General features: G+C 38.2%; 1 protein-coding gene across 8 annotated transcripts in view; it reads left to right on the top strand.

Moving 5' to 3' along the window:
- VTI1A (vesicle transport through interaction with t-SNAREs 1A) overlaps nt 1-15339 on the top strand; it is a 358703-nt gene that overhangs the window by 16373 nt on the left and 326991 nt on the right. The window lies entirely within an intron of this gene.

Raw genomic sequence — 15339 nt, 5'->3', positions numbered from 1 at the left:
ACTATGAGGTACATTGGATTTCTGACTCGCAGAGAGATCCAAAGCATGTCGTCCTCTGAGTTTAGATAGTATTTATTGATACTTAGCGTTTAGGAGAATTTTGAAACCCAGTTTTGGCTTTTCTTAGTCTGCAGCCTTTCAGATGCAGTGTTCATAGACGGACTTCAGGGGCACACGAACGTCCTGAAATTATTTAGGTATTTTTGGATGTCCATTTCTATGTGCACTTTTTTCCTCGGGTAGGTGCCATTGACTTTATTAGAGTCTTAAAAGGATATGTTACACTCCTCCCCCCAAAAGGACAAAAGGAATTCAATTAATAATTTATACAAGTGATCCTTTATACCAGTTGCCCCGTGAGGGTATTTAGCTTTCTCTTCCTATATGTCCGACTTTCAACCCTACTCACTTTATAGCAAATTTAAGAATGCAAATTTAAACATTTAATGTTGAAATTGTTAGTCATTAGAAAGTAATAGGAGTATAAAAGATAGAGCTGAGCAATTCCACTGTTGGGTATATATCCAAAAGAATTGAAAACAGGATTTCAAAGAAATATTTGCACCCCCATGTTCATAGCAGCATTATTCACGATACCAAAATATGGAAGCAGTCCACGTGTCTAGCAGCAGATGAATGGATAAACAAAATACGGTACATGCGTACAATGAGACTTAAAAATGGTGGAATTTCTAACGTATGACACGACATGACACGACATGCTTGAGAACACTATGCTATGAAATAAGCCAGTCATGAAAGGCAAACAGTATATGATTCTGTTTATATTATGTACCTAGAGTAGTCAAATATGAGAGACAGAAAGTAGAATGGTGGTTGCCAGGGACTGGAGAGAGGGGGAAACGGGCAGTTATTGTTTAATTGGTGTAGAGTTTCAGTTTTGCAAGATGAAAGGTTCTAGAGCTTGGTTACTCAACTTGTGAATATATTTAACGCTGTTAAACTGTACACTTAAAAATGGTTCAGATGGCAAATTTTATGTTATGGGTATTTTACTACTTGAAAAAAAAAGATGGAGATGAAGAAAGATCTGAGCTTTACCTGTAAAGTCATGCGTTGGTATGTGATTCAACTTCATTTCTGACCCTGGGGTCCAAATTCATAAAGAAAGTCAAGAATTTGTCAGGGTCTTTCTGCCTCTGTACCAGCCTTAAGTGCTTTACTTGTGCAGGCTGTGCCTTCTAGACAGTAGTGCCGGACCTGGTAGAAATCCCCCTAGACTCTGGAGACAGGATGATTTGCAGTTAGGCACATTTATTTTATATTTTGATGGATATTTTCCTGAGAAGTTGAGATAGGCTATAGCAGTGACTCTGATGCAATTGCCTTTTAAACTGTGTTTCTATTAATTAAAAAAAAAATTGGAATCCACCGTGGGCCTAAATTCGGAAAAGAAGTGTAACTAGCTAGCTCCTGTGCTCTGTGCTAGATAAAACCTTCTCTAACTGCTTTGTGAAAGGTGGGTTCTCTTAGCGAGAATATGAGGTATAGTGAGAAAATTTAAATTGATTTGAGAATTCGACAACTCAAATTACTTAGACAATTCTAATTAAAATTAATGTTTCAAAATAAATGATGCAAGTAAAGTAAAATATTTGTGAGGATTGTTTTAGTTTGCTAACCTCATCTATATGAAACTCCTTTTCACATGTTTCTCTCTTGGTTCCTAAAATAACATTAGTTTGTGAGGGCTGTTGTAATAAATTACCATGGACTGGACGGTTTAAACAACAGAAATTTATTTTCTCACAGTTCTGGAGGCTGAGAGTCTGAGATCAAGGTATCAGCAAGGTTGGTTTCTTCTGAGGCCTCTCCTTGGCTTGGAGATGGCTGTCTTCTCCCTGGGTCTTCACATGGTCTTACCTTTGTTTGTGTCGTGTTCTGATTTCTTCTTCTCATAAGGAGACCAGTCACATTGGATTAGAGCCCACCCTAACGACCTCGTTGTTAACTCCGTTAACTGTTCTCCAGATGCAGTCACTTTCTGAGGTACTAAGGGTTGGGACCGCAACATATGAATTGAGGTAGACACCCTTCAGCTCATAACACTGAATTTAGTTTTAATCTTTTCTTCTTAAAATTTTTTCAGAAATTACATTGCTCCTGTTGCTTATAAGTCAGCTAGCTCAATCTTCAGGGTTTTTGTCTCCTGAAGAATATAATCTGGGTAGAATCCTTTAGGTATTTGGAAACAATATTGTATGCTTTAAGTATTTCTTAGGCCTATTTTCTGTTCTGAAGAAAAATGGAACCAGTAACTGTGATCTGAGCATCTGTTCTCCAGGCTATCATTAAAAATTCATGTGTTTATGTGGATAATTGTTAGCACAACTTTCTTCTGGGTCAGGAAGCATCCTTTACCACTACCAGCCCCCAGCTTCCATGGTATAGTGACTTCGAGTTTATAAAGTGCTTTAGCATACACTGCTTCCTTTCATGGTATCAAGAGTAGACAGAGTAGATGTGGATGACTACCCCGTTTTACACATGATAGAACCAAGAGGTTCAGATCGATTCTGGATGCCATTCAGCACACTGCTCTCAAGCCTGGCTGTGGATAAGACACTGCCCTAGGTGCTTGGAAAAAGCTGTGATTAAGAGAAAGTTCTTGTTCTCATGGAATTTAAATTCTAGTGGGGAAGACAAGAAGCAAATAAACAAATACATCTATATCATAATTTCAGGGAGTGACGAGTGGTATAAATGAAAATAAAGTGAGTAAATGGGGGACAGTGGCTAGCGCAGTGGTTGTGGCTATCTTTGCTGGGTGTTCTCCGTGGTGTGAGTGAAAGAGGAAGAGGCGCACGTGTTTATAGAGAGAGACAGAGGAAAGATCTACGAGGGCATCGTAGACATGGTAAAGACCTTGGCTTTTACTCTGGATTGGTGAGAAGCCACTGGGGGCCTTTGCAAAGCGAGTGGTCCTTTGACGCCTCGTCTACAGCTTCCCCCATTTTTCCACATGAGGTGTTCGAACAGGGTATAGAAAATAGGCACATAATTCCCTTTTGATTCATATTTTCTTTTTATATTTAATTCTTTTATGTTTAAAGGAATGAAGGCTATCTTCTTAAAGATATTTGATAACTTTCTTACGGTGATACACCTAGAAACATTGAACCCCAGGAAAAATATCACAGATGGTCCTTCATGTCTCATTTGCAACGTTTATTGCAAATGAAGCAGATGTGCTATTCCGCTTGTAACATCGAGACTTTGGGGGATCGTTTGTACCAATGAGGAAGGGCAGAGGGCGTTCAGCCTTCTCCACTTACTCCGACTGTCTTACTCTGTGTGGCATGAGCCACTCCCGCGGCTTCGATGACTGCGTCTGTACCAACTTGCATTTCTGACCCAGACCTCCATAGCTCTAGATTCATAGTTCTTACTACTTACTTTATTCCAGAGTCCCGTAAACACAAACACTTAAATTTGACAAGTTCTAGTCACTTCTGAGTTATCTTTAGTTTCTTCCTTGCCGTCCCTTTGCACGTCCAGTTGATCACTGAGAATTAGCAACCCGGCCCTCAAATATCTCCCACTTTCCTCTCCACTACTGGAAGCTCTCATGTTTTTCCATCTCGATGTTTGTGGTAGCCTTTCCTCCTTCTATTCTTCTGCTCTAAACCACCCTCTGCACCAGTCTCGAATTATCTTTCGAACACACTGATCGAATATGTCACATTGTTCCACAAAATCTTATGGAGTGCTCATTGCCTGCTGAATGAAAGCCAGGCCAGCTTGTAGGCTTTCTGTTCTGTCCCATTGCAGCTTTACGGGTCCAGGAATTTTATCATACGCTTGGTATTGTGGATCATACATTGTTAAAAGCCTAGATTTTGTTGTTTTCCTTTAGAGTGGTGTATCTCAACCTTTTCTTCATTATCACCCCCCTAAGGAATCTTTTCAGACTTTTTTTTTTTCCAATTGCCCCTTCTTCCTCCCACTCCCATGAAATTTTAATGCTACAGATATATTGTATATCTGTACATACTGTGACCCTTTGGAGGGCTCCATGTCTTTGTAATATCTAAAATTCTTCATCCTCCCAAGAGCCAGTTTTTGCCTCAATGGTATGATATCACCTGTGCTGTCAATGCATGTTTTAGAGATTTTTTTTTCTTTTTCTTTTTTTAAGTAAGCTCTATGCCCAGCGTGGGGCTTGAACTCACAACCCTGAGATCAGTGGTCACATGTTCTACTGACTGAGCCAGCCAAGGTACCCCCTTAGAGAATGTTGAGCTTTATTTGGGCAAGCAGGTAACTTACTAACAGATCAGATCAATCCTCTCAAGGCTTATTGTTAAAGTTTTTAAGGACATGTCTAGAGTAGACCTACTTTTGAGCTGTGGGATTTCTTGGCTTCCACTTGAATGACTGGAGCATTCAATGACTGTTCTGCCTTATGTTTGGTCCGAATTCTGTCTGCCTGCTTTGGGTGACCTCCAGAATCTCCAATCCATCCATAGCCCCCCAATACCTGTTCTCTGCAAGACCTTGCATCTGAAAAAAAAAATAGTCTACTGTTCACAATGACTCATATCATAGATTTTAATTTGTAACTGAATAAATAGCTACATAAAAGATTTTAAAATTTGGGTTAGAATTTGTATTCATAATTGTGGGAAGTTAAGGGAAGGCAGTGGTCATCACTGTGTTCCCTTTTCTACTGTTGCTATTCCTGATGATTCTGTTCATTGGCCTGACTCTATTATCCTGGACATTTGGCCTCTGATAGCCTCCTGTTGCTCATTTTTGGCTTTTTACAGTCTCAGCGTAAGTTAGGAATATTAGGTCCAGAGAGGCCAGAAGCCAAAGATCTTATTTTCAGATGAGGAAGTGGAAGACCAGGAAGACCAAATGACTTACGTTAGAGTCACACTGTTGTTTAGAGCCCGGGCCAGAATCAAATCATCTAAACATACTTTCTTTTGTTTTCTCCATGATCCTTTGGAGAAGGATCTCCAACTTCACGTTTCCATAAAAATCAATTTAATATCCTCTTTATGTATTTGAAAACATTTTTTAAATTAGAATTCATATATTTCTATTGTTCTGGTAATTTCTTTTTTCAGTATTGGTGTAAGGTTAGCTAGAGCAGTGTCATGACAGGAAATTCCAGGAAAAAGAACGAACCAAAAGGGGGGAATATATAGTAGAGGATTTTTCAAGTTTAAGATTATTGTTTATTTCTTAAGAAAATAAAATCAATCAAACAAAAAACCCCTGAACTTGTACAAACAAGAAATCCTAACATTGTATAAAATGTTTGACCAACTCTCATAAGTAGAAAAAGAAGGAACAAGTACATGATGTACCAGGATAAATTTCCAAAAGTCACGTAAGGACACGGTATGTTGAATGCCTTTTACGTCTCGGATATTGTACTGTGGTGCTGGCGCCATCTTGTGGTTTATTTGTGTAGTTGCATATTCTTTTTTCTTGTAACAAAGCTGAACTTCCTTTAAGACGGACACACACATACAGTATTTGGGGTGGAGGAATTGATTGTAATGAATGTTAGAAGTAGAGCTTTTTAGCCCCCGTCTCAAGTTCACTTCTATCCCAGGTCATTGGTGCCCGAATGCTGTCCTTTTCCTGTTTGGCAGACTATGTGATGTGATTGTTAGCCAGCTCCTAGTGCAAAGCTGTCTACATCAGAGAATGGCACTTCTATTGACAGTCTCAGCAGTGAGGCTGAATGGTCCTAGAAACCCAACTACCTGCAGACTATCGGAGTTGGTCCCTTAGGTCAGGGTTCAAAGGATGTTGTGGAACAGCTTGAAGCTTTTACTGCTACTACCTGCACTCTCTCTTTTAACAGGTGAATGGACAACTTGAGTATCCGAGTTTATGAGTGAAGGCAGTAGCCCTATTCTGTTTTTTTTTTTAAAGTCTAAGATAGACTAAAGAAGTGCAAATGAGAAAGCTGAACTCTTTTAAATTTTGATTTTGGTTGAAAGGTCAAGAACTTGATGCTTCTGTTTACATTTTATCTTTTCTGTTCTTATGACTCCCTGGGATATTTTACTTCTATTCTGTGGAAGCTGTAGAAAACCATGAAATCATGTTTTAGAGATTTAGGTAGTGTCAGCAGTAATATTTGTAATTATAGCATCAGCTTATCCTTCTTGCAGGAACCTAAGTGCATTTTAGAAGGAAATAAGACAGCCAGAATGGACAGCACCATTCCAGAGAAGAAATTTTCTTCCACTATATGCACTTAATAAATATGCTTACCATTTTTTAAAAAATTACATTTGTTTTTTGATTCTCTGTAAAAATACTTGCTCATTATAGAATATTCTGAAAATAAAGAAGAGTAGAAAGAAGAAAAAAACACCTTATCCCTATTACCCCAGAAGATCCACATTTTACGTTTTGATTTGTTTTCTTCCAGTCTTCCCTTCCCCTCTCCCGTGCATAATTTATTGTTTTATTTTACATAATAATGATGTTTCTCAACTCACGTTTTTCCACCTTTCTTCAAACAAAAGATTCTAGCATTGGTACTTTTCAGTTCTATGAATTCAGAATCATTTTAGTGGGTGCATAATATTTCAATCAGTGATACTAGTTCATCTTTTGTTGAATTGTAATATATTTCCATTTATTCCCTGTGTAATTTATTGTGCTACGATGAACATATTAGAACAGGATTATTTCATCAGGGTCATTTCTCAGAGGGCAGATTACCAAATCAAAGGGTTTCAACAACATTATGGCTCTTATTAAAGTATCCCTTGGAATTACATTTTTATTGTGACTCATTGGATCATTTTTGTTGTTCTTTCTCTGTATCTGCTCTGTGTTAGAGTGTGATGAGAAATAAAATCATAGGCCACCCAGGGCTGAAGACTAAATACGTTATTCATTTAATCCACAATTATATGAGAAAGATACTGTTACCTGTCCTTATGGAGATTTTACAACTCTGAAATTAGACACAACTGAGATTTCTTTTTCTAAGCTACTCTTCCATGGAAGATATATTAGTATGGTAAGGCAAGCAGATATTCATGGCTCTCCATATCTGGTCTGAAACTGAACTCATGTTACATTTTCAATAGTTCTTAATCACAAACTGAAGACTATATTAGTTATCTTTTTTTTTTTTTTTTTTAAAGATTTTATTTATTTATTTGACAGAGATAGAGACAGCCAGCGAGAGAGGGAACACAAGCAGGGGGAGTGGGAGAGGAAGAAGCAGGCTCATAGCAGAGGAGCCTGATGTGGGGCTCGATCCCATAACGCCGGGATCACGCCCTGAGCCGAAGGCAGGCGCTTAACCGCTGTGCCACCCAGGCGCCCCTATATTAGTTATCTTGATATGACTTGGCCCTTAAGGGAGACAGTAACACTACATTTATGTGCATGTATGTGATTTTCCTTATTTGTAGTTATTTCCTTTTTTTTTTTTTTAAAGATTTTATTTATTTATTTGACAGAGAGAGAGGCAGCCAGCGAGAGAGGGAACACAGGCAGGGGGAGTGGGAGAGGAAGAAGCAGGCCCCCAGCAGAGCAGGGAGCCCGATGCAGGGCTCAATGTGGGGCTCGATGCGGGGCTCAATCCCAGGACCCCGGGATCACACCCTGAGTCGAAGGCAGACGCTGAACAACTGAGCCCCCCAGGCGCCCCTGTAGTTATTTCCTTAAGACAGTTGTTCCTAAGGCCCTGCTGTATGAAACTGTTAAAAAAAAAATCATCAGGCAAGTGGCCTTCTTTTTTTGTAGGATTCTCATTCTAGGCATTGACCCTGGTAAATCTTCTATTCACAGAGCCTCCAATAATTCCAGAGGCTGACACAGGAAATGGACGCAGTGGGTAGGGAAGAAACCAAAAGCCTATTTTCGGCTGTAGTGATGCCAGAAGGGGGCTGATCTGTGTGTGTGTGTGTGTGTGTGTGTGTGTGTGTGTGTGTCACTCTGGTCTCCTAATGCAAGATGCTGTAAAAGGTTCATGTTCTTGACCCTTCTCCCACCATGTATACTTGAATGGAACTGTACTATATATTAAATATTTTATCATTAGTCTTATGGACTGAATTTGAAGTTGGCCTTAGTAGATTTTCTTCACTTGGGAAGCTCTGACACTTTCTTCCAATGTGCCTTTTTTTTTTTTAAAGACTGTCTTGGGCTTGAGACCATTGCCTTTAGCTCCTGTAGAGCTGTGTGAGCTGCAAAAAGAGCTTGCATGTCCACTGTAGTCATTCGCCACGTTGAAGTGTATACTGAGACAAATACGTCTGTGTGACGCACTCACGTGTTCAGTGCGTGTAAGTTACTTAATTGGTGTCAGATCTCTGATTGGACCTTGCAATTTTATTAGAATATATTTTCTTACCTAAACTTATGCATTTTTTTAAACATTGAAATTAAAGTTATAGTGCCATTTGATGGCAGAAGGAGCAAATTTTTGTCATGACATTGTGGCATTTCTGGCAGCTTGAGTTTTCTAAGCAGATGAAGTGTGTATTTTACAGTGCTAAATTGCTTTAAAACAAACAAAAAAAGAGTATAAAGCTTATTGGTTTTAATGTAGTTGTCTCTGCTTATAATGCTTCTTAAATGACTTAACAAATTGTTGCCGACTTTTCTGTTGTTTGCTTGGTTTACCTAGCCTCTTTCATTTCACCTAAGAAATAAAGAGGAAAGGTAAAAACAGGTGAGATTTTTGAAAGATTAATCATAAGCCTGTGGCAAATTTGGCTTCATTGCTAGTCACTAGATGGCACTGTTTATTTGCAGAGTGCTTTTTTTTTTTTTTTTTTTTTTTAAGGAACTGGTAGTAACTGAAATTACTGCCTCATGAATAAAATATTTCTGATGGGATTTGCATTTCTATATTGGCTGAAGACACTGTTGAATGTTTTATTAACCAGCCCAGTGCAACTGTCAGCCTATTAAAGAGATCCAATGGTCCCTGTTTAGATAAATAAACTAAATAAATCCAATTCGTCAAATTGTGTTCCTGGCTGTTTATTTTCCATTCTTTTGATGTACAGTTTATTTTAAGTTAAAGCCACATTGGTTTAAAAATTAATGGGAAAGTGTTATTTGGTGTTTGAAACATGAAGAAGCTAATTGCCATCGTCAAAAAGCCAGCTCTGTTTTAATGATAAATTGTTTGCTCATAAATAGTAAACTTTTTACTGGTTGCTTATAAACTGTCCCATGGTCAAAAATAGTCTGATATTCTGTAAATAAATGGTCAGAGGCTGTGTTATCAAGAGTTGTGGAACCCCTGTTCAATTCTCTGGGAAAAGCCCTAAGTAGTTTAAAAGACAAGCCTTTTTACTTGGTTTTGCCTTTGAGTCATTCTCATTTTTCATGTATGGTATACTTTCCTTGGAAAGAAAAGTAGCTAATTGATTTCTAAATGAAATGCTTTTTTATCAAAGTACTTGCCGGTCACTCTCCTGGTAAATGCCAAACAGGAAAGGAGGACGGTGATGCTCTGGTAGTGATGATGCTGGAGCTCCCTAAAGCTTCAAGGTCGTGGCTCCACACAGGACCCTTACTCACATGTTCATCACCCTCTTAAAGCTTGTGTTCTACGGATCTCGAAACTCACAACTGCATTATGTAACACCACTGACTGAATTAGAGGTTTCCTACTTAAGCCTTAGGGTTACAAAAATATTCTAATAAAGTGTGTCAATTTTGTGCTTTGCTACATTGATGTAAATTAGCACCTGGGAATGACACATGGTGGTTGTGACTTTTACTTCTTTTTTCCTGAATCCTCAGTTGCTCTTTATGCCACTCTTATTGTCTTTTATCTAGGCCTACATTTGTGAGGTTCAGAACAAAACTTAAAATAGATTAGGCACTTCTGACTTAGCATATCGCTTTTAGGAGCATTGAGCTGCTGGTGATGAAGACGAGCCAAAAGTGATCTCTAGGGTGAAGGGTTTTAAACTGTGTAATAGTAATTGAAGAGCTTTGCCATGTCAACTATTTTCAGCTTCCCTGTACAAGAAGTTAAAATGGGGCTAGAAGAGATTTCAACCAGAGACTTTTTTCTCTTGATTCCACGTCCTTAAAAGTCTACCAGGAAACGGACCATGCATAGAGATGGTTTCATTTTTTGCTTAGGTTGTTTTGTTTAACTTTGTGTGTTTTAGTTTCCCCAAAATGGAAGAATCATATTTAAGAGTAAAAACAAATAATAAATGTGGAGTCAAATTGCTCTTTAGGCTTTTGTTTTAAGAAGTTCATAAGGTCATAGATTAAAAGCTTTTCTACAAATCCCTCTGAAATGCTTAAGTGTGGTCAAATTTAGGAACATCAAGAAATGGGACTCCATCCTTAGTGCGTTTTATTAGTTCGTGAGGCTCCTCCTGTCTTTGCAAATTCACAGAAGCTGCTATAGATCAGTCTCCATCACAGAAGATTCTAAGGAACTGTCCGCATTTTCTCATTCTCCATTTGGTTCTGTTGAGTACGGTTTAAAACCAGTTATCTCTGTCTGGGACTTAGAAATCTACTAGGAAAATGGAGATTTGGGGGACACCAGGGTGGTGCAGTCGGCTGAACATCCAATACTTGGTTTTGGCTCAGGTCATGATCCCAGGGATCGAGGCCCGCATCAGGCTCCGAGCTCAGCGTGGAGTCCGCTTGAGACTCTCCCTCCCTCTCTCTCTCTGCTCTTGCCCCCCCTCCACTAAAATAAATAAATAACATTTTTAAAAAACAAAAGAAAAAAAAGAAAATGGAGACTTCTATTATTGGTTATGAAGAATTTGATCTGTAATTGCATTCTTAAAATGGACTGAGTGTCAGATTTTATGGTTTGGTAAGTTACATTGAATGGCAGTGGCCTTGGTTGGAAATGTCTGATTATAGAAATGAACTGAGTTTCTGAAAACTGTATTCTGTACTTTAAAACAAGAGACCCCTTTGCTAATCTCTTCTGATTTTTTTTTACCTGATACTCTTTGACTTTCCTAATGAAACATTGCATCTCTGCATATTGAATGACATTTTCTTGTTTCATTGTATTCTTATTTTGATCTTTTTGTATAAACCTACTCTACAAATAAATTTCAACTGAAGCCAAGACTAGGGTGTCTTATTTGTGGACGTATGTGCTTTTTTTTTTTCTTTTAAGATTTTATTTATTTATTTGACAGAGAGAGACAGCCAGAGAGAGGGAATACAAGCAGAGGGAGTGGGAGAGGAAGAAGCAGGCTCCCAGCAGAGCAGGGAGCCTGATGAGGGGCTCGATCCAGCATCCTGGGATTACGCCCTGAGCCAAAGGCAGACACTTAACGATTGAGCCACCCAGATGCCCCGGACATATGTGCTTTTTAAAGTGAAGCTTAGAAAGGAGAAAACTATCTCCATAGTTAGAATCTTACAGATTATATTCTATTTAGTTTCAGTGAAGCTTGAATTTTTCTTTTCTCCATTTTTTTTTTTTTTTTAAAGAACATGATTCAGTGCTATTCATTTCAAATGCTGTCTGATCCAGGGCCCCTATTTGACGGCTTTATTTACACTCCAAAACAATCATGTATATACTGTTAGACATTTGTTAGAAATGGTCCATCCCATATTTTCTAATACTGTGTGCAAGCTAAATTTGGTCATGGAAGAGGAAGTGTGAAATTGTGAGAACAGCCCAGGAACTCTAGGCTTGAGACCTCAGACATGCCGTGTTCATCCTTGCTGCAGTTTCTGTATCTGCAAATTTAGATCACCCTGTCGGTTCTGCCTACCTAATGGGTAAATAGGAATGTCAAATAAAATAAGAACCGTGCAAGGACTTTGAGAACAGCACTGATTTTTAGTCAGTGACTTTGCTGTGTACAAGTGATGATCCTAGAATTAAAGAGTATAGAGGGGAAGGTATAGTAAAGCCAGAAGATTCCTTCAATAATCTAAAGATGTAAACCCTCTTTCTCAGTGCTTCAGTAGACTAACTGCCATCTACACAAAGGATTGAGACTTGAAATCTTCTGTCTTATTCTCAGATATGACCTTCTAAGTTGCATTGCTTTTATATTCTAGTGCATTTTGTTTTGTAAAAAAACATCTTAGAAATTAATCTATACAAGCAGTTTCTCTTTGACCTTGTGGTAGGAGGTTCAGAATTAAAGGTAGAAGAATCATGGTACTGGATGTCATTTTATATCACCTTATTATATGTATCATATTACTAATTAGAGTTACAGTTGTGCTGAGTTTTTCATCTAGAGTTAAAAATACATGTAAAATTATTTACTTTGGACTTCCTTCCCATTCCTTCTCTAATTTCTGATAACTGACATTTCCCGGAAACTTTTAGAAGTCACTGTCTTTGCATTGTTATGTCACTGGCCTAACATACATACCAGCATTGGGAAGGAGAAGGGGCAAGATTCTATAGTACCTGTTAAGTATAGTCATCAATAGCAACAAAGAATTGACTTTAACATACCTAAAGAGGACTGAATAGCTTTATAACTTAAAAGTTCCCAACATTGTCCTATACTGAGAATTTGGTTTAGAATACACCCAAATATATAAGGCAAGATAGTACACAACTAGAAAGAATATGCTGGAAGCTAAAGTGATTTAAATCAAATTCTCACTAGTAGAACAAATAATATTAGGATGAATTTCAAGCTACAGAACAAATGACAGGGCGCCTGGCTGGCTCGGTCAGACGAGCATGAGACTCTTGATCTCGGGATTGTGAGTTCAAGCCCCACACTGGGTGTAGAGATGACTTACATAAATAACGTTGGAAAAATAATAAAGAACAAATGAGGAAGCCGAGGAAGAGAACTTTCACACTCATGTTCTTTCTAGCCACTTCATTGAAGTTGGTTTGAATTTTGGTGGCTTTGAACAATTTGTTGTTATAAATAACTATGTATACTTAATATCTATTATGTGTCAAGCATTGAGTAGTCAAAAGATGAGTAAGACATATTTTTCGAGAAGCTCACAGTCTTTATAATACTGTGGTAAGTGAAGTTGGAGAGGCTCTGGTAGGGTAGTGCGTGAAAGGGCGTGCTTTCAGGGAGGGGCATCCAACCTGTGTGTTTGTGTGGAAGTGAAGGTGCCACCCAAACTGAGACTTGAAGGATGAGAAGGAACGTATGAGAAGCAAAGTTGATTCAGGTTGAAAGTACCAGGTAATTAAAGGGGAGGGAGGTATGATGGAAAGGAGGGAGGAGAGGCCTAGAGTGTCTGATATTGCATCTGGTGTAAAATATGGGGCTAGAGCCTTCGTTCCAAACTTTTTTTTTTTTTTAAAGATTTTATTTATTTATTCAACAGAGATAGAGACAGCCAGCGAGAGAGGGAACACAAGCAGGGGGAGTGGGAGAGGAAGAAGCAGGCCCACAGCGGAGGAGCCTGATGCGGGGCTCGATCTCACAACGCCGGGATCACGCCCTGAGCCAAAGGCAGACGTTTAACCACTGTGCCACCCAGGCGCCCCCTTCGTTCCAAACTTTGCTACACACTGAATCACCTGGGGGACTGTAGAAAATCCTGAGGCCCAGTGCCCATTCCCCGACTTTATCATTTAACCGGTACAGAGTGACTTGGGCATCAGAGCTTGACGAGCCTGAGAGCTCAGTAAAGCCTTGTTGGTTAAGCTGAGCTCAGCCTTTATCTCAGTTGTGGTTCAGAGCCATTGAAAGACTACATGTGTTGGGTGATGTGGTTGCTTTATATTAAATGAAGCATCTGAAAGGATGAAGCTCTTCCTTCCTGAGAGTTTCCTGAGAGTTGCAGTGCCATTTTAACTTATTTTCATTTTTTTCTTTCAAATCTTCAATGCTATTACTTTACATACGTGTTTTAAGTTGGCAAATCCCATATCTTACAGTAACAGTTGCCCACATTTCTTTTGTATCGATTAAGAAATTGCTTAAAAATTAATTTCCTTTTGGTTTAAAGTTACGTGCTATGATAACCTTTATTTGGGGAAAACAGAAGCCATAGCATGAAGTCATAACCAGAGCATAGCATAATTTTTCTCCCTAGGTGGCAAAATGAGCATTTTAAATTTTCACTTGAGCTTAGAGCAAAACAAAACCCTCAGCCTTTAATTTCATGCTACTAAGTAGACTGTGCCTTTAACCTCTTAAGCCAGTGCCAATAGAACGTCTTTATGCGAATTTTTTGTCTATAAATATTCACTTTTAACTGCTTTAAAAGGAAAATATGCATATTAAAACCCCTTTTAAGAATGGAATAGTTATAAAGGATGTTATTGTTTTTAGATTTAGTAGGAAAAACTATATATATATGTATGTATGTAATTTTTTCTTTCCCTTGTGAAGTCTTGCAAGACTGATTGTAACTTAATTTTGTACAAGAATTGTCAAGAAATTGCTAGTAATCTCTAATCAGAAAAAGAAGTACGGATGTGATGGATAAATAGGATTCTGTTATGGCCAACATCTTCATTGATCTTAACAGAATTGCTCTTTGCCTCCCCTGTGTCTGTATTTTCTCTTGGCAGTAAGCCGAGTGAATTTGGAACAGAAAGAAAGAGAAAATCTAGTTGGTTCCAAATGATGATAGCTGTGCATTGGTGTGGGGAAAATAACTTACAACTTGATAGTAGAATTACTAGAGTATTTTTCTTGTTTAGGGAGAAAATTGAAGTTCCTTTTGTGGCCAGGTTGAAAAATTTCTAATTTTACGTAACCCGTAGCTTATGATATCAACTGAAATCTTATGATCATCATGTCAAATGGTGTTTAGAGCTTTTGATTATGAAATAACTTTTAAACTATTTTTGAACCACAGTCAAAAAAGACACAGATTAAAAAAAATACTCTTTTGTGTCTTAAATTATTATCTTAAAATCTATTCTATTTCTTAAAGTAAAATAATTTTCATTTTCTCAGGTTTGTTGTTGTTTTTTATTTTTTTTAACATAGGGAATTGATTGATGAGTCTTGGTTTATGGGTATATCATTTTGCTATAGGCTCTCCAGTCAGATTATCCTCATGAAAGTACGTAATTTTGGAGATTCACAAATTTTTGTCTTTTTAGCTGATTATTACCCCCCCTCATAGATTCTAAGGAAATAATCTTTCCACGTGTCTTCAAAATATAGATTTGGGGCAAGATTTCTGTCAGGGTATTCTGTAGCGGAGAGGGCTTTCTATCTTTCCTAGTCTTCGGAGATTGTCAAAGTAGCGAAATTCTGCTTTCTAATTCAGATGGCCATAGATGGCACTGTGGCTTGCTCTGATACTTAAAATATACCATATTGTGGCATTTTCTGAAAGAAATCTCCAAGTCCAAATTCATTTACAATAGCCCCTTTGTATTAAGAGGGGCTTTTCACTCCAAAGAGGAAT

The sequence above is a fragment of the Ursus arctos genome, unplaced genomic scaffold (genome assembly GCF_023065955.2).
Source record: "Ursus arctos isolate Adak ecotype North America unplaced genomic scaffold, UrsArc2.0 scaffold_7, whole genome shotgun sequence".
NCBI lineage: Eukaryota > Metazoa > Chordata > Mammalia > Carnivora > Ursidae > Ursus > Ursus arctos.
Note: the sequence above shows the minus strand (reverse complement) of the source record. Positions and strands in the feature narration are given on the sequence as shown.